General features: G+C 37.7%; 1 non-coding gene across 1 annotated transcript; it reads right to left on the reverse strand.

The window, feature by feature from the left end:
* Nucleotides 1-8046: 8046 nt before the first annotated feature.
* On the reverse strand, nt 8047-8150 carry LOC112767281 (small nucleolar RNA R71). Its single transcript, XR_003184826.1, has one exon. It is a non-coding gene; the product is annotated as a small nucleolar RNA R71 (small nucleolar RNA).
* Nucleotides 8151-23261: the final 15111 nt, after the last annotated feature.

The raw sequence follows: 23261 nt of genomic DNA on the forward strand, positions 1-23261 counted from the left end.
AACTTAAAATTTTTAGGAAATCAAGACAAGTTTTCGAAAATTAAGGAAAGATTAACAAGAAAACACCAAACTTAAAGTTTGGCACAAGATTAAATTAGGAAAAATTATTTTTGAAAAAGATTTTCAAAAGTACTGGTGCTTCCTTATCAAGAATATAAACCAATGCTTTAGCCAATTGGGAATAAATATGACACTTGATGCAGATATTCCAATTAGTGCTTTAAAAGGAACACAAGTGAAACAAGAAAAGACACAAAGCAAGAAAAACTCAAGATCAAACAAGAAAAATAAGCAAGAACAACTTGAAGATTAATGAAGAACAAAAATCACAAGTCGAAAATTTTAAAGAAAAATATGAGATATGCAATTGACACCAAACTTAGAACAAGACACTAAAACTCACGAAAATTAGCAATTAATTAAGAGAAAAATAATAAATTTTGAAAAGAAATTTTTGAAAAGAAACTATCCTATCAAGATTTAATGACTCTCTAACAATAAAAATAAGAATAAAAATAAAAATAAATTATTCCTAATCTAAGAAATAAAATAAGCCTTCAATTGTCCAAACTCAATAATCCCCGGCAACGGCGCCAAAAACTTGGTGGACGAAATTGTGATCCTTGATTAAAGGCTCCTTGGCATGCGCCAAAGAGAACCAATTTAACTAACTGATTACTTTCTTTTCACAATTCCGTTCAACTAACCAGCAAGTGTACTGGGTCGTCTAAGTAATACCTTACGTGAGTAAGGGTCGAATCCACAGAGATTATTGGTTTGAAGCAATTAATATTTATTTTATTAATCTTAGTCAGGATGTCAATAGGATTATTTGGATTAAAAGTGAAATTACTAGATTTGATTATAAAAACAAAAGAGGGAACAATGTTACTTTACTTTGCAGTACTGGAGAATATGTTGGAGTTTTGGAGATGCTCTGTCCTCTGACTTCAACTCTTCCTTGAAATCCTCTTCTCACACGCAGGTTCCTTCCATGGCAGGATCTATGTAGGGTGTCACCGTTGTCAGTGGCTACTTCCCATCCTCTCAGTGAAAACGTTCCTATGCTCTGTCACAGCACGGCTAATCATCTGTCGGTTCTCAATCAGGTTGGAATAGAATCCATTGATTCTTTTGCGTCTGTCACTAACGCCCAGCCCTCAGGAGTTTGAAGCACGTCACAGTCATTCAATCCCGGAATCCTACTCGGAATACCACAGACAAGGTTTAGACTTTCCGGATTCTCATGAATGCCGCCATCAATCCGGCTTATACCACGAAGATTCTGTTGGGGAATCTAAGAGATATTCATTCAGTCTGATGTAGAACGGAGGTGGTTGTCAGGCACACGTTCATGGATTGAGGAAGGTGATGAGTGTCACAGATCATCACCTTCTTCACAGTTAAGCGCGAATAAACATCTTAGATAAGAACAAGCGTGTTTGAATGGAAAACAAAGGAATTGTATTAAATCATCGAGACGCTGCAGAGCTCCTCACCCCCAACAATGGAGTTTAGAGACTCATGCCGTCACAAAGTATGTAATTCAGATCTGAAAATGTCATGAGGTACAAGAAATGTCTGTAAAAGTTGTTTAAATAGTAAGCTAGTGACCTAGGTTTACAGAAAATGAATAAACTAAGATAATTGGTGCAGAAATCCACTTCTGGGGCCCACTTGGTGTGTGCTGGGGCTGAGACTAAAGCTTTCCACGTGTAAAGGCCTTTCTTGGCGTTAAACTCCAGGTTATGACGTGTTTTGGGCGTTCAACTCCGGATCATGACGTTTTTCTGGCGTTTAACTCCAGACAGCAGCATGAACTTGGCGTTTAACGCCAAGTTACGTCGTCTATCCTTGCGCAAAGTATGGACTATTATATATTGCTGGAAAGCCCTGGATGTCTACTTTCCAACGCCGTTGAGAGCGCGCCAATTGGACTCCTGTAGCTCCAGAAAATTCATTTCGAGTGCAGGGAGGTCAGGATCCAACAGCATCAGCAGTCCTTTTTCAGCCTAAGTCAGATTTTTGCTCAGCTCCCTCAATTTCAGCCAGAAAATACCTGAAATCACAGAAAAACACACAAACTCATAGTAAAGTCCAGAAATATGATTTTTGCCTAAAAACTAATATTATTTTACTAAAAACTAAATGAAACATGCTAAAATCTACATGAAATTAGCCCCAAAAAGCGTACAAAATATCCGCTCATCACTCACCATAGCCATTGCCTTTATATGCATCACAGAATGGTTGTTGATAGTCCATTGGAGGTGGTTGTTGCCATGACGGTTGATCAAATCCTTGTGGCTCCTCCCATCTTTGATTGTTCCAACCATGGTGCATGTTGTTATTATAATCTCCTCTTCCTGCAACATAATTATAACCAGACTCATAGTCAAAGGGGTGAGAGTTCATAGTAGTGAGAGAAAATAAAAACAAAAACTAACAAAAACAAAATATTTTGAAAAAGAGATGATTTTAAAAAAATTGAATTTTGAAAAATAAGATAAGATAAGATAAAAATTTTAAAATAAAAATCTGAAATATTTTTTTATATTTACAATAACCAATAATAAGGCACACGTTTGCAATTCCCCGGCAACGGCGCCATTTTGAAGAACTGAAGATTGATGGTTTAGAAGTTATAGTAAACTCTCGTTGTAAGTATAGTTACTAAACCAAGCAATCAACCTTTCTTACAAATGTTTTGGTTGTCACAAGTAACAAACCCCTTTTTAAAATTGATAACCGAGTATTTAAACCTCGAGTTGTCTTCTCAAGCAATTGTAGGGAGGTATGTTCTTATTATTGGTTATGAAAAAGGGCGTTTTGGTGTTTTGGATTAAGGTAAAAAGTTAGTTAAATGACAAGTACAATAAAATAATAATAAGTGTAAAATAAACTCTTGGCAAAGTATGAGAACTGGAAGTCCTATCCTAGTTATCCTTATCGATTGTGATGAGAATTGGATTTTTCTCCCACTTTGTTAACCTCTAACTATGAAAGTAAGTTAAGTAGATGAATTAATTTCAATTCCTTGAGTCCTAGTCCTTCCTTGGGAAAGGCTAGAGTTATTGGAACTCGAATTAATTCTTGAAGAATTCCAATTTTCAATCAATAATGAGTTTGATAACTCAAGAGTCACCAATTAATCAACCAAAGCCAAAAGGGAAGAAATTCTACTTGAATGAAAATAATTTGGATAAATCGAGAACATTAATAAATTAAAGAAAGCAATCATAAGTCTGAAATACCTCAAGATATATTAAATAGAAATTCAAATGTAACATGGAAAAGTTCATAAATTAAATTGGAAAAATAAATAAAAGAAAATATTGAACCTGTGATTGAGAAGCAATCCTAAAACTAAGAGAAATCCTAAATACTAATCCTAAGAGAGAGGAGAGAACCTCTCTCTCTAAAAACTACATCTAAAACCTAAAATTATGAATTATGAGAGCATGATTATGAATGGATGCATTCCCCCACTTTATAGCCTCTAATCTGTGTGTTCTGGGCTAAAAACTAGGTCAAAAGCAGCCCAGAAATCACCCCCTACAATTTTTGTTACGTTCAGGTCGCGGGCAAGTGACGCGGAGGCGTCGTCCACGCGGCCGCGCGGATTGAGGTTCGCAGATGCGACGTGGACGCGTCATTCACGCGTTCGCGTCGCCTAACTTCAGGGTAGCTATGGCAAATTATATATCAAATCGAAGCCCCGGACGTTAGCTTTTCAACGCAACTGAAACCGCGTCGTTTGGATCTCTGTAGCTAAAGTTATAGCCGTTTGAGTGCGAAGAGATAAGGCTGGACAGCTTAACAACTTCTTCAACTTCTTGTATTCCTTCCACTTTTGCATGCTTCCTTTCCATCCTCCAAGTCATTCTTTCCCTATAATATTTGAAAACACTTAACACACATATCAAGGCATCTAATGGTAGTAAGAGAGGATTAATAATAAGCAAATATAAGATCAAAGAAGCATGTTTTCAATCATAGCACAAAATCAGGAAGGAAAATGTAAAACATGCGAATTGTATGAATAAGTGAGTAAAGAGTTGATAAAAACCACTCAATTGAGCATAAGATAAACCATAAAATAGTGGTTTATCAATCATCCCAGGATCTGTGGACCTCACAGGATCCCCACCTACCTCAACTCACTTTCTCTCCTCTTCTTCACATTCATCCTCTCTTCACACAACCCAATAACACTCTTCCCCAAAAACCCTTCACTAATCACCTCAATCTCTCTTTCCCATCACCTCTTCACCACTCACATCTACCCATCCTCCCCACCCAAACCCACCCTAAATGGCTGATGAGCGGATAATTTATACGCTTTTTGGCATTGTTTTTAGGTAGTTTTTAGTAAGTTTGAGCTACTTTTAGGGATGTTTTCATTAGTTTTTATGTTAAATTCACATTTCTGAACTTTACTAGGAGTTTGTGTATTTTTCTGTAATTTCAGGTAAATTCTGGCTGAAATTGAGGGACTTGAGCAAAACTATGAAAAAAGGCTGACAAAAGGACTGCTGATGCTGTTGGAATCTGACCTCCCTGCACTCGAAATAAATTTTCTAGAGCTATAGAACTCCAATTGGCGCGCTCTCAACGGCGTTGGAAAGTAGACATCCAGGGCTTTCCAGCAATATATAATAGTCCATACTTTATTTGGAGATTGACGACGTAACTTGGCGTTGAACGCCAAGTACATGCTGCTGTCTGGAGTTAAACGCCAGAAAAACGTCATGATCCGGAGTTGAACGCCCAAAACACGTCATAACTCGGAGTTCAACTCCAAGAGAAGCCTCAGCTCGTGGATTAATCAAGCTCAGCCCAAGCATACACCAAGTGGGCCCCGGAAGTGGATTTATGCATCAATTACTTACTCATGTAAACCCTAGTAGCTAGTTTATTATAAATAGGACTTTTTACTAGTGTATTAGACATCTCTGGACGCCTAGTCCTTAGACCATGGGGGCTGGCCATTCGGCCATGCCTGAACCTTTCACTTATGTATTTTCAACAGTGGAGTTTCTGCACACCATAGATTAAGGGTGTGGAGCTCTGCTGTACCTCAAGTTTCAATACAATTACTATTACTTTCTATTCAATTCTCTTTTATTCTTATTCCAAGATATACGTTGCACTTAACTTTGATGAATGTGATGATCCGTGACACTCATCATCATTCTCACCTATGAACGCGCGTGACTGACAACCACTTCCGTTCTACTCTAGGCCGGGCGCATATCTCTTAGATTCCCCAACAGAATCTTCGTGGTATAAGCTAGATAGATGGCGGCATTCATGAGGATCCGGAAAGTCTAAACCTTGTCTATGGTATTCCGAGTAGGATTCTGGGATTGAATGACTGTGACGAGCTTCAAACTCCTGAAGGCTGGGCGTGATGACAAACGCAAAAGAATCAAGGGATTCTATTCCAACCTGATTGAGAACCGACAGATGATTAGCCGTGCTGTGATAGAGCATAGGAACGTTTTCACTGAGAGGATGGGATGTAGCCATTGACAACGGTGATGCCCTACATACAGCTTGCCATGGAAAGGAGTAAGAAGGATTGGATGAATGTAATAAGAAATTAGAGATTCAAGAGGAGCACAACATCTCCATATGCCTATCTGAAATTTTCACTATTGATTTACATAAGTATCTCTATCCATTTTATTTTCTGTTTATTTTTATTAATCATATTTGATTTTCTAAATTCCATAATTTTATCCTCCTGACTGGGATTTACAAGATGACCATAGCTTGCTTCATACCAACAATCTCTGTGGGATCGACCCTTACTCACGTAAGGTTTATTACTTGGACGACCCAGTACACTTGCTGGTTAGTTGAACGGAGTTGTGAATTCAACTGGTGCCATAATAATGATTTCATACAAGTACAAAAGAATATGGATCACAATTTCGTCCACCAAGTTTTTGGCGCCGTTGCCGGGGATTGTTCGAGTATGGACAACTGACGGTTCATCTTGTTGCTCAGATTAGGTAATTTTCTTTTCAAAAATCTTTTTCAAAAATTTTTCTTTTATTTTTCGTTTTTCAAAAAAAATGTTTTTCGAAAAAAATTTAATAAAAATACAAAAAAAATCATAAAATCATAAAAACCAAAAATATTTTGTGTTTCTTGTTTGAGTCTTGAGTCAATTTTTAAGTTTGGTGTCAATTGCATGCTTTTAAAAATTTTTCTTGCATTTTTCGAAAATCCCATGCATTCATAGTGTTCTTCATGATCTTCAAGTTGTTCTTGATAAGTCCTCTTGTTTGATCTTGATGTTTTCTTGTTTTGTGTTGTTTGTTGTTTTTCATGTGCACTTTTGCATTCATATTTTTCATGCATTAAAGATTTCTAAGTTTGGTGTCTTGCATGTTTTCTTTGCATTAAAAATTTTTCAAAAATATGTTCTTGATGTTCATCATGATCTTCAAAGTGTTCTTGGTGTTCATCTTGACATTCATAGCATTCTTGCATGCATTCATTGTTTTGATCTAAAAATTTCATGCATTGAGTATTTTTGTTGTTTTTCTCTTTCATAATTAAAAAAATTCAAAAATAAAAAAATATCTTTTCCTTATTTTCCTCCAAAATTTTGAAATTTTGGGTTGACTTGGTCAAAAATTTTTCAAAATTAGTTGTTTCTCACAAGTCAAGTCAAAATTTCAATTTTAAAAATCTTATCTTTTCAAAATCTTTTTCAAAAATCATATCTTTTTCATTTTTTCTATAATTTTCGAAAATTTCAAAAAGCTTTTTCAAAATATTTTCAAAATCTTTTTCTTATCTTTTATATCATATTTTCGAAAATTAGCTAACAATTAATGTGATTGGTTCAAAAATTTGAAGTTTGTTACTTTCTTGTTAAGAAAGGTTCAATCTTTAAGTTCTAGAATCTTATCCTGTAGTTTCTTGTTAGTTGAGTCTTTTTAAAAAATTAAATCTTTTTCAAAATATCTTTTTATTAAAATTTTTATCTTATCTTTTTATCTTTTATCTTATCTTTTTCAAAAATTTTATCTTTTTCAAAATTTGATTTCAAAATATCTTATCTAACTTCTTATCCTCTTATCTTTTTCAAAATTTGATTTCAAATCTTTTTCAATCAACTAACTAACTTTTTGTTTGTTTCTTATCTTTTTCAAAACCACCTAACTACTTTTCCCTCTCTAATTTTCGAAAATTCTCCCTCTCTTTTTCAAAAATTCTTTTTGTTTTAAATTTTAATTTTAATTATATTTTGTCTTTGATTTTCGAAAATTACTAACCTCTTTTTCAAAAATTATTTTCGAAATCTTCCTTCTCTTTTCTTCTTCTATTTAATTATTTAATTACTAACACTTCTCTTCACCTCTCTTCATCCAAAAATCCGAATCCCCATCTCCATTCTTCTAACCCCTTTCTTCTTCTACTAACATAAGGGAATCTCTATACTGTGACATAAAGGATTCCTCTTTCTTTTCTTGTTTTCTTCTCTTTCATATGAGCAGGAACAGGGAAAAAGACGCTCTTGTTGAAATTGATCCAGAACCTGAAAGGACTCTGAAGAGAAAATTAAGAGAAGCTAAATTACAACAATCCAGAAACAACCTTTCAGAAATTTTCGAACAAGAGAAGGACATGGCAGCCGAAAATAATAATAATAATGCAAGGAGAATGCTTGGTGACTTCACAAAGCCAACGTCCAAGTTTGATGGAAGAAGCATCTCCATTCCTGCCATTGGAGCCAATAACTTTGAGCTTAAGCCTCAACTAGTTGCATTAATGCAACAAAACTGCAAGTTTTATGGACTTCCATCTGAAGATCCTTATCAGTTTTTAACTGAGTTCTTGCAGATCTGTGAGACTGTAAAGACGAATGGAGTTGATCCTGAAGTCTACAGACTCATACTTTTCCCTTTTGCTGTAAGAGACAGAGCTAGAATTTGGTTGGATTCACAACCTAAGGATAGCCTGGACTCCTGGGATAAGCTGGTCACAGCCTTCTTGGATAAATTCTTTCCTCCTCAAAAGCTGAGCAAGCTGAGAGTGGATATTCAAACCTTCAAACAAAAAGATGGTGAATCCCTCTATGAAGCTTGGGAAAGATACAAGCAGCTGACCAAAAGATGTCCATCTGACATGTTTTCAGAATGGACCCTATTAGATATATTCTATTATGGTCTATCTGAATTTTCGAAAATGTCATTGGACCATTCTGCAGGTGGATCTATTCACCTGAAGAAAACGCCTGAAGAGGCTCAAGAACTCATTGACATGGTTGCAAACAACCAATTCATGTATACCTCTGAGAGGAATTCCGTGAATAATGGGATACCTCAGAAGAAAGGAGTTCTTGAAATTGATGCTCTGAATGCCATATTGGCTCAGAACAAAATGTTGACTCAACAGGTCAACATAATCTCTCAAAATCTGAATGGATTGCAACATGCATCAAACAGTACTAGAGAGGTAGCTTCTGAAGAAGCTTATGATCCTGAGAACCCTGCCATGGCAGAGGTTAATTACATGGGTGAACCTTATGGAAACACCTATAACCCATCATGGAGAAATCATCCAAATTTCTCCTGGAAGGATCAACAAAAGCCTCAACAAGGCTTTAACAATGGAGGACGCAATAGGCTGAGCAATAGTAAGCCATATCCATCATCTTCTCAGCAACAGACAGAGAATTCAGAACAAAACACTTCTAATTTAGCCAATATTGTCTCTGATCTGTCAAAGGCCACTTTCAGTTTCATGAATGAAACAAGATCCTCCATTAGAAATTTGGAGGCACAAGTGGGCCAGCTGGGTAAGAAAGTTATTGAAACTCCTCCCAGTATTCTCCCAAGCAATACAGAAGAGAATCCAAAAGGAGAGTGCAAGGCCATTGATTTAGTCAAAGTGGCCGAATGCACTAGGGAGGAGGAGGACGAAAATCCTAGTGAGGAAGACCTCCTGGGACGTCCTTCAAGCAAGAAGGAGTTTCCTATTAAGGATCCAGAGGAATCTGAGGCTCATATAGAGACCATAGAGATTCCATTAAATCTCCTTCTGCCATTCATGAGCTCTGAAGACTATTCATCCTCTGAGGAGGATGAAGATGTGACTGGAGAGCAAGTTGCTCAATATTTAGGAGCTATCATGAAACTGAATGCCAAGTTGTTTGGTAATGAGACTTGGGAAAGTGAACCTCCCTTGCTGATTAGTGAACTAGACACTTGGATTCAGAAAACTCTACCTCAAAAGAAACAAGATCCTGGCAAGTTCTTAATACCTTGTACCATTGGCACCATGAGCTTTGAAAAAGCTCTATGTGATCTGGGGTCAGGGATAAATCTTATGCCACTCTCTGTAATGGAGAAGCTAGGGATTATTGAGGTACAACCTGCCTTGTTCTCATTGCAATTGGCAGACAAGTCAGTGAGACAAGCCTATGGAATAGTGGAGGACGTGCTAGTAAAGGTTGAAGGCCTTTACATCCCTGCTGATTTCATAATCTTAGACACTAGGAAGGAAGAGGATGATTGCATCATCCTTGGAAAACCTTTCCTAGCTACAGCAGGAGCTGTGATAGATGTCAACAGAGGTAAATTAGTCCTTCAATTGAATGGGGACTACCTTGTGTTTAAAGCACATGGCCATCCCTCTGTGACAAAAGAGAGTAAGCATGAAGAGCTTCTCTCAGTTCAGAGTCAAGAAGAACCCACACAGTCAATCTCTAAGTTTGGTGTTGTGAGGCCACAACCAAACTCTAAGTTTGGTGTTAAGATCCCATATCCAAACTCTAAGTTTGGTGTTGGGACTACACTAACATTGACCTGATCACCTTGTGGCCCCATGAGAGCCACTGTCAAGCTATTGACATTAAAGAAGCGCTTGTTGGGAGGCAACCCAATTTTATTTATCTAATTTTTATTATATTGTTATTTTGTGTTTTATTAGGTACATGATCATGAGGAGTCACGAAAAAATCAAAAAAATTAAAAACAGAGTCAAAAACAGAAGAAAAAAATTTTCACCCTGGAGGACGCACGGGCTGGCGTTCAACGCCAGTAAAGTGCATCTGGCCGGCGTTCAACGCCAGAACAGAGCACCATTCTGGTGCTGAACGCCAGAAACAAGCAACATCCTGGCGCTAAACACCAGGAATGTGCCCAGAGAGGAAAAACTGGCGCTGAACGCCAGTAACAAGCATGAAACTGGCGTTCAACGCCAGAAACATGCTTTACATGGGCGTTGAACGCCCAGAACGTGCACCAAGTTTTTGTTTTCTGAATGAATGATTGAACAGTGCATATGTCTTTTGATATTGTTGTTTATAAGTGTTAAAATTGTTGGCTCTTGAAAGAATGATGAACAAAGAGAAATGTTATTGATGATCTGAAAAAATCATGAAATTGATTCTTGAAGCAAGAGAAAGCAGTGAAAAAGGAAGCTTGCGAAAAAAAAATATAGAAAGAAAAAGAAGGAGCAGTAGAAAAAGCCAATAGCCCTTAAAACCAAAAGGCAAGGGTAAAAAGGATCCAAGGCTTTGAGCATCAATGGATAGGAGGGCCCAAGGAAATTAAATCCAGGCCTAAGCGGCTAAATCAAGCTGTCCCTAACCATGTGCTTGTGTCATGAAGGTCCAAGTGAAAAGCTTGAGACTGAGTGGTTAAAGTCGTGATCCAAAACAAAAGAGTGTGCTTAAGAGCTCTGGACACCACTAACTGGGGACTCTAGCAAAGCTGAGTCACAATCTGAAAAGGTTCACCCAGTTATGTGTCTGTGGCATTTATGTATCCAGTGGTAATACTGGAAAACAAAGTGCTTAGGGCCACGGCCAAGACTCATAAGTAGCTGTGTTCAAGAATCAACATGCTTAACTAGGAAAGTCAATAACACTATCCGAAATTCTAAGTTCCCAGAGACGCCAATCACTCTGAACTTCAAAAGAAAAAGTGAGATGCCAAAACTGTTCAGAAGCAAAAAAGCTATAAGTCCCGCTCATCTAATTAAATTAATATTCATTGATATTTTGAAATTTATAGTATATTCTCTTCTTTTATCCTATTTGATTTTCAGTTGCTTGGGGACAAGCAACAATTTAAGTTTGGTGTTGTGATGAGCGGATAATTTATACGCTTTTTGGCATTGTTTTTAGGTAGTTTTTAGTAGGTTTGAGCTACTTTTAGGGATGTTTTCATTAGTTTTTATGTTAAATTCACATTTCTGGACTTTACTAGGAGTTTGTGTGTTTTTCTGTAATTTCAGGTAAATTCTGGCTGAAATTGAGGGACTTGAGCAAAACTCTGAAAAAAGGCTGACAAAAGGACTGCTGATGCTGTTGGAATCTGACCTTCTTGCACTCGAAATGGATTTTCTGGAGCTACAGAACTCCAATTGGCGCGCTCTCAACGGCGTTGGAAAGTAGACATCCAGGGCTTTCCAGCAATATATAATAATCCATACTTTATTCGGAGATTGACGACGTAACTTGGCGTTGAACGCCAAGTACATGCTGCTGCCTGGAGTTAAACGCCAGAAAAACGTCATGATCCGGAGTTGAACGCCCAAAACACGTCATAACTCGGAGTTCAACTCCAAGAGAAGCCTCAGCTCGTGAATTAATCAAGCTCAGCCCAAGCATACACCAAGTGGGCCCCGGAAGTGGATTTATGCATCAATTACTTACTCATGTAAACCCTAGTAGCTAGTTTATTATAAATAGGACTTTTTACTAGTGTATTAGACATCTTGGGACGATTAGTTCTCAGATCATGGGGGCTGGCCATTCGGCCATGCCTGAACCTTTTACTTATGTATTTTCAACGGTGGAGTTTCTGCACACCATAGATTAAGGGTGTGGAGCTCTGCTGTACCTCAAGTATTAATGCAATTCTATTGTCTTTTATTCAAATCCCTCTTATTCTTATTCCAAGATATACGTTGCACTTCAACTTGATGAATGTGATGATCCGTGACACTCATCATCATTCTCACCTATGAACGCACGTGACTGACAACCACTTCCGTTCTACTTTAGACCGGGCGCATATCTCTTAGATTCCCCAACAGAATCTTCGTGGTATAAGTTAGATAGATGGCGGCATTCATGAGGATTCGGAAAGTCTAAACCTTGTCTGTGGTATTTCGAGTAGGACTCTATGATTGAATGACTGTGACGAGCTTCAAACTCCTGAAGGCTGGGCGTGATGACAAGCGCAAAAGAATCAAGGGATTCTATTCCAACCTGATTGAGAACCGACAGATGATTAGCCGTGCTGTGACAGAGCATAGGAACGTTTTCACTGAGAGGATGGGATGTAGCCATTGACAACGGTGATGCCCTACATACAGCTTGCCATGGAAAGGAGTAAGAAGGATTGAGTTGAAGCAGTGGGAGAGCAGGCGTCCTTGAGCCATACAGTATCTTCATTCGCTTATCTGAAATTCCCACCAATGAGGCTGCATAAGTACCCTATCCCTTTTATTATTTCTATTTTCTTATTTCTATTTTCGAAAACCCATAAACCAATTTAATCTGCCTAACTGAGATTTACAAGGTGACCATAGCTTGCTTCATACCAACAATCTCTGTGGGATCGACCCTTACTCGCGTAAGGTTTATTACTTGGACGACCCAGTACACTTGCTGGTTAGTTGAACGGAGTTGTGTCCACTCGTGTCAATTTCAAATTCCATAATTTTACAATTACGTGCAACTACAGCACCAAGTTGATGAATGCAACTCAAAGAATAGTGATCACAATTTCGTCCACCAAGTTTTTGGCGCCGTTGCCGGGGATTGTTCGAGTATGGACAACTGACGGTTCATCTTGTTGCTCAGATTAGGTAATTTTCTTTTCAAAAATCTTTTTCAAAAATTTTTCTTTTATTTTTCGTTTTTCAAAAAAATGTTTTTCGAAAAAATTTAATAAAAATACAAAAAAATCATAAAATCATAAAAACCAAAAATATTTTGTGTTTCTTGTTTGAGTCTTGTGTTAATTTTTAAGTTTGGTGTCAATTGCATGCTTTTAAAATTTTTCTTGCATTTTTTCGAAAATCTCATGCACTCATAGTGTTCTTCATGATCTTCAAGTTGTTCTTGACAAAGTCTTCTTGTTTGATCTTGATGATTTCTTGTTTTGTGTTGTTTGTTGTTTTTCATGTGCACTTTTGCATTCATATTTTTCATGCATTAAAGATTTCTAAGTTTGGTGTCTTGCATGTTTTCTTTGCATTAAAAATTTTTTAAAATTATGTTCTTGATGTTCATCATGATCTTCAAAGTGTTCTTGGTGTTCATCTTGACATTCATAGCATTCTTGCATGCATTCATTGTTTTGATCTAAAAATTTCATGCATTGAGTATTTTTGTTATTTTTCTCTCTCATAATTAAATATTCAAAAATAAAAAAAAAATATATATATCTTTTCCTTATTTTCCTCCAAATTTTCGAAATTTTGGGTTGACTTGGTCAAAAATTTTCAAAATTAGTTGTTTCTTACAAGTCAAATCAAAATTTCAATTTTAAAAATCTTATCTTTTCAAAATCTTTTTCAAAAATCATATCTTTTTCATTTTTTTATAATTTTCGAAAATTTTAAAAAAATCTTTTTCAAAATATTTTCAAAATCTTTTTCTTATCTTTATATCATATTTTCGAAAATTAGCTAACAATTAATGTGATTGGTTCAAAAATTTGAAGTTTGTTACGTTCTTGTTAAGAAAGGTTCAATCTTTAAGATCTAGAATCTTATCTTGTAGTTTCTTGTTAGTTAAGTCAATTTTAAAATTAAATCTTTTATCTTTTATCTTATCTTTTTCAAAAAGTTTATCATTTTCAAAATTTGATTTCAAAATATCTTATCTAACTTCTTATCTTCCTATCTTTTTCAAAATTTGATTTCAAATCTTTTTCAATCAACTAACTAACTTTTTGTTTATTTCTTATCTTTTTCAAAACCAACTAACTACCTATCCCTCTCTAATTTTCGAAAATTCTCCCTCTCTTTTTCAAAAATTCTTTTTGTTTTAAATTTTAATTTTAATTATATTTTGTCTTTGATTTTCGAAAATTACTAACCTCTTTTTCAAAAATTATTTTCGAAATCTCTCTTCTCTTCTCTTATTCTATTTAATTAATTAACTACTAACACTTCTCTTCACCTCTCTTCATCCAAAAATCCGAATCCATCCTTCTTCTTTCTTATACCCCTTTCTTTTTCTACTAACATAAAGGAATCTCTATACTGTGACATAGAGGATTCCTCTTTCTTTTCTTGTTTTCTTCTCTTTCATATGAGCAGGAACAGGGAAAAAAGCACTCTTGTTGAAATTGATCCAGAACCTGAAAGGACTCTGAAGAGAAAATTAAAAGAAGCTAAATTACAACAATCCAGAAACAACCTTTCAGAAATTTTCGAACAAGAGAAGGAGATGGCAGCCGAAAATAATAATAATAATGCAAGGAGAATGCTTGGTGACTTCACAAAGCCAACGTCCAAGTTTGATGGAAGAAGCATCTCCATTCCTGCCATGGGAGCCAATAACTTTGAGCTTAAACCTCAACTAGTTGCATTAATGCAACAAAACTGCAAGTTTTATGGACTTCCATCTGAAGATCCTTATCAGTTTTTAACTGAGTTCTTGCAGATCTGTGAGACTGTAAAGACGAATGGAGTTGATCCTGAAGTCTACAGACTCATGCTTTTCCCTTTTGCTGTAAGAGACAGAGCTAGAATATGGTTGGATTCACAACCTAAGGATAGCCTGGACTCCTGGGATAAGCTGGTCACTGCCTTCTTGGATAAATTCTTTCCTCCTCAAAAGCTGAGCAAGCTAAGAGTGGATGTTCAAACCTTCAAACAAAAAGATGGTGAATCCCTCTATGAAGCTTGGGAAAGATACAAGCAGCTGACCAAAAGGTATCCATCTGACATGTTTTCAGAATGGACCCTATTAGATATATTCTATTATGGTCTCTCTGAATTTTCGAAAATGTCATTGGACCATTCTGCAGGTGGATCTATTCACCTGAAGAAAATGCCTGAAGAGGCTCAAGAACTCATCGACATGGTTGCAAACAACCAATTCATGTATACCTCTGAGAGGAATTCCGTGAATAATGGGATACCTCAGAAGAAAGGAGTTCTTGAAATTGATGCGATGAATGCCATATTGGCTCAGAACAAAATGTTGACTCAACAGGTCAATATAATCTCTCAAAATCTGAATGGATTGCAACATGCATCCAACAGTACTAGAGAGGTAGCTTCTAAAGAAGCTTATGATCCTGAGAACCCTGCCATGGCAGAGGTTAATTACATGGGTGAACCCTATGGAAACACCTATAACCCATCATGGAGAAATCATCCAAATTTCTCCTGGAAGGATCAACAAAAGCCTCAACAAGGCTTTAACAATGGTGGACGCAATAGGCTGAGCAATAGTAAGCCATATCCATCATCTTCTCAGCAACAGACAGAGAATTCAGAACAAAACACTTCTAATTTAGCCAATATTGTCTCTGATCTGTCAAAGGCCACTTTCGGTTTCATGAATGAAACAAGATCCTCCATTAGAAATTTGGAGGCACAAGTGGGCCAACTGAGTAAGAAAGTTATTGAAACTCCTCCCAGTATTCTCCCAAGCAATACAGAAGAGAATCCAAAAGGAGAGTGCAAGGCCATTGATTTAGTCAAAGTGGCCGAATGCACTAGGGAGGAGGAGGACGAAAATCCTAGTGAGGAAGACCTCTTGGGACGTCCTTCAAGCAAGAAGGAGTTTCCTAATAAGGATCCAGAGGAATCTGAGGCTCATATAGAGACCATAGAGATTCCATTAAATCTCCTTCTACCATTCATGAGCTCTGAAGACTATTCTTCCTCTGAAGAGGATGAAGATATGACTGGAGAGCAAGTTGCTCAATATTTAGGAGCTATCATGAAGCTGAATGCCAAGTTGTTTGGTAATGAGACCTGGAAAAGTGAACCTCCCTTGCTGATTAGTGAACTAGACACTTGGATTCAGAAAACTCTACCTCAAAAGAAACAAGATCCTGACAAGTTCTTAAAACCTTGTACCATTGGCACCATGAGCTTTGAAAAAGCTCTATGTGATCTGGGGTCAGGGATAAATCTTATGCCACTCTCTGTAATGGAGAAGCTGGGGATCATTGAGGTACAACCTGCCTTGTTCTCATTACAATTGGCAGACAAGTCAGTGAGACAAGCTTATGGAATAGTAGGGGACGTACTAGTAAAGGTTGAAGGCCTTTACATCCCTGCTGATTTCATAATCTTAGACACTAGGAAGGAAGAGGATGATTGCATCATCCTTGGAAGACCCTTCCTAGCCACAGCAGGAGCTGTGATAGATGTCAACAGAGGCGAATTAGTCCTTCAATTGAATGGGGACTACCTTGTGTTTAGGGCACATGGCCATCCCTCTGTGACAAAAGAGAGTAAGCATGAAGAGCTACTCTCAGTTCAGAGTCAAGAAGAGCCCACACAGTCAAACTCTATGTTTGATGTTGTGAGGCCACAACCAAGCTCTAAGTTTGGTGCTAAGACCCCATATCCAAACTCTAAGTTTGGTGTTGGGACTACACACTAAAATTGACCTTATCACCTTGTGGCTCCATGAGAGCCACTGTCAAGCTATTGACATTAAAGAAGCGCTTATTGGGAGGCAACCCAATTTTATTTATCTAATTTTTATTATATTGTTATTTTGTGTTTTATTAGGTACATGATCATGAGGAGTCACGAAAAAATCAAAAAAAATTTAAAACAGAGTCAAAAACAGAAGAAAAAAGTTTTTCATCCTGGAGGACGCACGGGCTGGCGTTCAACGCCAGTAAAGTGCATCTGGCTGGCGTTCAACGCCAGAACAGAGCACCATTCTGGCGCTGAACGCCAGAAACAAGCAACATCCTGGCGCTGAACGCCAGGAATGTGCCCAGAGAGGAAAAACTGGCGCTGAACGCCAGTAACAAGCATGAAACTGGCGTTCAACGCCAGAAACATGCTTTACATGGGCGTTGAACGCCCAGAACGTGCACCAATGGGCATTTAAACGCCAGAATGGTGTGCCAAGGCAATTTACATGCCTATTTGGTGCAGGGATGGAATTCCTTGACACCTTAGGACCTGTGGACCCCACAGGATCATCTCAGTATCTGTGGACCTCACAGGATCCCCACCTACCTCGCCCTCTCTCTTTCCATTCATGGTCATCCCTTCTATTTTTCATTCACCACCTACATCTATCCACTCTTCCCCATACACCCCACCTACCTTTACAATTCAACTTCTCTTTCCCACCCAATCCCACCCATATAGTCGAATCCATCTCCCCTCACTCACCTCCATTTTCTTCTTCTTCTTCTTCTTCCTCTCTTCTTTCTTCTCTTGCTCAAGGGCGAGCAATATTTTAAGTTTGGTGTGGTAACAACATAGCTTTTTTGCTTTTCCATTACCATTAATGGCACCTAAGGCCAGAGAAACCTCAAAGGGAAGACAAAAGCTTCCACCTCTGAGTCTTGGGAGATGGAAAGACTATAAGCCGTCATAGCTCAGTGGTAGAATATGTGGCTGCAAATCAAGAGATCCCTGAGATACCTCAGGGAATAAGTTATCCCCCACACAAATATTGGAAGCAACTAAGGGTAGAAACACCAAAATTACTAGGAATCATTCAACAGAAGCAAGGAAGAGACATAGAGGAGCTCAAAAAGCACCATTGGACCTTCAAGAAGGCGCCACCCTCACTCAGGTGGATTCATTCCTTGTTCTTTATTTCTTTCTGTTTTCGGTTTTTAATATTGTGTTTATCTATGTTTTGTGTCTCTACTTCATGATCATTAGTATGTAACCATGCCTTAAAGCTATGAATAAATTCCATTAATCCTTCACCTCTCTTAAATAAAAAAAATGTTTTAACTCAAAAGAACAAGAAGTACATGAATTTCGAATTTATCCTTGAATTTAATTTAATTATATTGATGTGGTGGCAATACTTTTTGTTTTCTGAATGAATGATTGAACAGTGCATATGTCTTTTGATATTGTTGTTTATGAGTGTTAAAATTGTTGGCTCTTGAAAGAATGATGAACAAAGAGAAATGTTATTGATGATCTGAAAAAATCATGAAATTGATTCTTGAAGCAAGAGAAAGCAGTGAAAAAGGAAGCTTGCGAAAAAAAAATATAGAAAGAAAAAGAAGGAGCAGTAGAAAAAGCCAATAGCCCTTAAAACCAAAAGGCAAGGGTAAAAAGGATCCAAGGCTTTGAGCATCAATGGATAGGAGGGCCCAAGGAAATTAAATCCAGGCCTAAGCGGCTAAATCAAGCTGTCCCTAACCATGTGCTTGTGTCATGAAGGTCCAAGTGAAAAGCTTGAGACTGAGTGGTTAAAGTCGTGATCCAAAACAAAAGAGTGTGCTTAAGAGCTCTGGACACCACTAACTGGGGACTCTAGCAAAGCTGAGTCACAATCTGAAAAGGTTCACCCAGTTATGTGTCTGTGGCATTTATGTATCCAGTGGTAATACTGGAAAACAAAGTGCTTAGGGCCACGGCCAAGACTCATAAGTAGCTGTGTTCAAGAATCAACATGCTTAACTAGGAAAGTCAATAACACTATCCGAAATTCTAAGTTCCCAGAGACGCCAATCACTCTGAACTTCAAAAGAAAAAGTGAGATGCCAAAACTGTTCAGAAGCAAAAAAGCTATAAGTCCCGCTCATCTAATTAAATTAATATTCATTGATATTTTGAAATTTATAGTATATTCTCTTCTTTTATCCTATTTGATTTTCAGTTGCTTGGGGACAAGCAACAATTTAAGTTTGGTGTTGTGATGAGCGGATAATTTATACGCTTTTTGGCATTGTTTTTAGGTAGTTTTTAGTAAGTTTGAGCTACTTTTAGGGATGTTTTCATTAGTTTTTATGTTAAATTCACATTTCTGGACTTTACTAGGAGTTTGTGTGTTTTTCTGTAATTTCAGGTAAATTCTGGCTGAAATTGAGGGACTTGAGCAAAACTCTGAAAAAAGGCTGACAAAAGGACTGCTGATGCTGTTGGAATCTGACCTTCTTGCACTCGAAATGGATTTTCTGGAGCTACAGAACTCCAATTGGCGCGCTCTCAACGGCGTTGGAAAGTAGACATCCAGGGCTTTCCAGCAATATATAATAATCCATACTTTATTCGGAGATTGACGACGTAACTTGGCGTTGAACGCCAAGTACATGCTGCTGCCTGGAGTTAAACGCCAGAAAAACGTCATGATCCGGAGTTGAACGCCCAAAACACGTCATAACTCGGAGTTCAACTCCAAGAGAAGCCTCAGCTCTTGAATTAATCAAGCTCAGCCCAAGCATACACCAAGTGGGCCCCGGAAGTGGATTTATGCATCAATTACTTACTCATGTAAACCCTAGTAGCTAGTTTATTATAAATAGGACTTTTTACTAGTGTATTAGACATCTTGGGACGATTAGTTCTCAGATCATGGGGGCTGGCCATTCGGCCATGCCTGAACCTTTTACTTATGTATTTTCAACGGTGGAGTTTCTGCACACCATAGATTAAGGGTGTGGAGCTCTGCTGTACCTCAAGTATTAATGCAATTCTATTGTCTTTTATTCAAATCCCTCTTATTCTTATTCCAAGATATATGTTGCACTTCAACTTGATGAATGTGATGATCCGTGACACTCATCATCATTCTCACCTATGAACGCACGTGACTGACAACCACTTCCGTTCTACTTTAGATTGGGCGCATATCTCTTAGATTCCCCAACAGAATCTTCGTGGTATAAGTTAGATAGATGGCGGCATTCATGAGGATTCGGAACGTCTAAACCTTGTCTGTGGTATTCCGAGTAGGACTCTATGATTAAATGACTGTGATGAGCATCAAACTCCTGAAGGCTGGGCGTGATGACAAGCGCAAAAGAATCAAGGGATTCTATTCCAACCTGATTGAGAACCGACAGATGATTAGCCCTGCTGTGACAGAGCATAGGAACATTTTCACTGAGAGGATGGGATGTAGCCATTGACAACGGTGATGCCCTACATACAGCTTTCCATGGAAAGGAGTAAGAAGGATTGGATGAATGTAATAAGAAATTAGAGATTCAAGAGGAGCACAACATCTCCATATGCCTATCTGAAATTTTCACTATTGATTTACATAAGTATCTCTATCCATTTTATTTTTTGTTTATTTTTATTAATCATATTTGATTTTCTAAATTCCATAATTTTATCCTCCTGACTGGGATTTACAAGATGACCATAGCTTGCTTCATACCAACAATCTCTGTAGGATCGACCCTTACTCACGTAAGGTTTATTACTTGGACGACCCAGTACACTTGCTGGTTAGTTGAACGGAGTTGTGAATTCAACTGGTGCCATAATAATGATTTCATACAAGTACAAAAGAATATGGATCACAATTTCGTCCACCAATGGCCGAAACACAAACCTCTCTCCCTCTCCTCCATATCTTCTTCTTCTTCTATTCTTTCTTCTTTTGCTCGATGACGAGCAACACTCTAAGTTTGGTGTGGTAAAAGGTAAAAGCATAGCTTTGTTATTTTTCCATAACCATTTATGGCACCTAAGGCCAGAGAAACCTCAAGAAAGAGGAAAAGGAAGACAATTACTTCCACCTCTGAGTCATGGGAGATGGAGAGAGTCATCTCAAGAGTCCATAGCTCAGTAATAAAGCATTTGACTGCACATCAAGAGAGCATGAGGAACTTTCTCATCAAGAAATTCCTGAGATACCTCAGGGGATACATTTTCCTCCACAACTATTGGGAGCAACTAATGATAGGAGTACCAAAATCACTAGGGATCATGCAACAGAGGCAAGGAAGAGACATAAAGGAGCTCAAAAAGCACCATTAGTCCTTCAAAAGGCTCCACCCTCACTAAGGTGGACTCATTCCTTAACTTCCTTGTTCTTATCTCTCTGTTTTTCGATTTTTATGCTATATGTTTGTTTATGTTTTGTGTCTCTACTTCATGATCATTAGTATTTAGTAACTATGTCTTAAGGCTATGAATAAACTCCATGAATCCCTCACCTCTCTTAAATGAAAAATGTTTCTAATTCAAAAGAACAAGAAGTACATGAATTTCGAATTTATCCTTGAAATTAGTTTAATTATATTGATGTGGTGACAATACTTTTTGTTTTCTGAATGAATGCTTGAACAGTGCATAATTTTAATCTTGTTGTTTATGAATGTTAAAAATTGTTGGCTCTTGAAAGAATGATGAACAAAGAGAAATGTTATTGACAATCTGAAAAATCATGAAAATTGATTCTTGAAGCAAGAAAAAGCAGTGAATAACAAAAGCTTGCGAAAAAAAAGTGAAAAAAATTAAATAGAAAAAAAGAAAAAGCAACCAGAAAAGGCCAATAGCCCTTAAAACCAAAAGGCAAGGGTAAAAAGAATCCAAGGCTTTGAGCATCAATGGATATGAGGGCCCAAGAAAATAAAATCCAGGCCTAAGTGGCTAAATCAAGCTGTCCCTAATCATGTGCTTCTGGCATGCAGGTCCAAGTGAAAAGCTTGAGACTGAGTGGTTAAAGTCGTGATCCAAAGCAAAAAGAGTGTGCTTAAGAACTCTGGACACCTCTAACTGGGGACTTTAGCAAAGCTGAGTCACAATCTGAAAAGGTTCACCCATCTATGTGTCTGTGGCATTTATGTATCATGTTGTAATACTGGAAAACAAAGTGCTCAGGGCCATGGCCAAGACTCATAAAAGTAGCTGTGTTCAAGAATCAACATACTTAACTAGGAGAATCAATAACGCTATCTAAAATTCTAAGTTCCTATAGATGCCAATCATTCTAAACTTCAAAGGAAAAAGTGAGATGCCAAAACTGTTCAGAGGCAAAAAGCTACAAGTCCCGCTCATCTAATTAGGACTAATATTCATTGATATTCTGAAATTTATAGTATATTCTCTTCTTTTTGGGGACAAGCAACAATTTAAGTTTGGTGTTGTGATGAGCGGATAATTTATACGCTTTTTGGCATTGTTTTTAGATAGTTTTTAGTATAATCTAGCTATTTTTAGGGATGTTTTCATTAGTTTTATGCTAAATTTACATTTCTGGACTTTACTATGAGGTTGTGTGTTTTTTTTTATTTCAGGTAATTTCTGGCTGAAATTGAGGGACCTGAGCAAAACTCTGATAAAAGGCTGACAAAGGACTGCTGATGCTGTTGGATTCTGACCTCTCTACACTCTAAATAAATTTTCTAGAGCTATAGAACTCCAAATGGTGCGCTCTTAACGGCGTTGAAAAGTAGACATCTAGAGCTTTCCAGCAATATATAAGAGTTCATATTTTATTCAAGATTAGATGAGGTAAACTGGTGCTCAACGCCAGTTCCATGTTGCATTCTGGAGTCAAACGCCAGTAACACGTCACGAACTAGAGTTGAACGCCAAAAACACGTTACAACTTGGCGTTCAACTCCAAAAGAAGCCTCTGCACGTATAAAGCTCGAGCTCAGCCCAAGCACACACCAAGTGGGCCCCGAAAGTAGATTTCTGCATCAATTACTTACTTCTGTAAACCCTAGTAGCTAGTCTAGTATAAATAGGACATTTTATTATTGTATTAGAAATCCTGGATCCGGGATTGTATTTTTGATCCTGTGATCACGTTTTGGAGGCTGGTCATTTGGCCATGCCTGAACCTTCATCACTTATGTATTTTCAACAGTGGAGTTTCTACACACCATAGATTAAGGGTGTGGAGCTCTGTTGTACCTCGAGTTTTAATGCAATTACTACTATCTTTTATTCAAATTCAATCTTATTTCTGTTCTAAGATACTACTCGTACTTCAATCTGATGGATGTGATGATCCGTGACACTCATTATCATCCGTCCCTATGAACGCGTTCCTCACAACCACTTCCGTTCTACAAGCGAAAGCTAGAGTGTGTATCTCTTGGATTCCTGATGCACGACGCATGGTTGCCCTCGCCTGACAACCGAGCCTTCCATTTCGTGAGATCAGAGTCTTCGTGGTATAAGCTAGAATCGATGGCAGCATTCATGAGAATTCAGAAAGTCTAAACCTTGTCTGTGGTATTCCGAGTAGGATTCCGGGATTGAATGACTGTGACGAGCTTCAAACTCGCGATTGTTGGGCGTGATGACAAACGCAAAAGAATCAAGGGATTCTATTCCGACATGATCGAGAA

The sequence above is a fragment of the Arachis hypogaea genome, chromosome 2 (assembly GCF_003086295.3).
Source record: "Arachis hypogaea cultivar Tifrunner chromosome 2, arahy.Tifrunner.gnm2.J5K5, whole genome shotgun sequence".
Taxonomy (NCBI): Eukaryota; Viridiplantae; Streptophyta; class Magnoliopsida; order Fabales; family Fabaceae; genus Arachis; species Arachis hypogaea.